Below are 255 nucleotides of genomic sequence, written 5' to 3' on the forward strand. Positions count from 1 at the left end.
TTGTTGACTGTGATTGGTTGTGAGTCTGAAATTGTTTATCTTTTTGTCTGTATTTTCCAGTGGTGCTCAGAGGTGTTGATGATCTGTATAGCTCTTCTTGGAGGGATGTAAAATGTTGCTAGTATAATGGGTCCTTGTGGTGTGTTTATTTCGACTGCCAGTAGGTCTAAGTGAAAGTTATTGATGAATTTGTGTGAGATGTCATTCCTGATCACAATTGCTACGCCATCGCTTCTTTCCTGTGATTTGTTAGAA

Source organism: Penaeus chinensis, chromosome 25, assembly GCF_019202785.1.
Source record: "Penaeus chinensis breed Huanghai No. 1 chromosome 25, ASM1920278v2, whole genome shotgun sequence".
Classification (NCBI taxonomy): Eukaryota; Metazoa; Arthropoda; class Malacostraca; order Decapoda; family Penaeidae; genus Penaeus; species Penaeus chinensis.